Here is a 210-nt window from a genome sequence, read left to right as displayed (position 1 = left end):
ATGAAATATAATAGATCCATATCTTTTATAAAATTGTGCTCCTAAAACAATGATGAGGAAACCCTCTCAATTTAGTAAAAGGAACACTATTGTTATTATTATTATTATTATTATTATTATTATTATTATTATTATTATTGCTGAACATTGGTCTTATTGCCTATGTTCCAGGACATTTAGACAATGATGACTCTACGCCAATTAATGAAC

Source organism: Coregonus clupeaformis, chromosome 28 (assembly GCF_020615455.1).
Source record: "Coregonus clupeaformis isolate EN_2021a chromosome 28, ASM2061545v1, whole genome shotgun sequence".
NCBI lineage: Eukaryota > Metazoa > Chordata > Actinopteri > Salmoniformes > Salmonidae > Coregonus > Coregonus clupeaformis.
The sequence above is the reverse complement of the archived record's forward strand: the minus strand, read 5'-3'. Positions refer to the sequence as shown.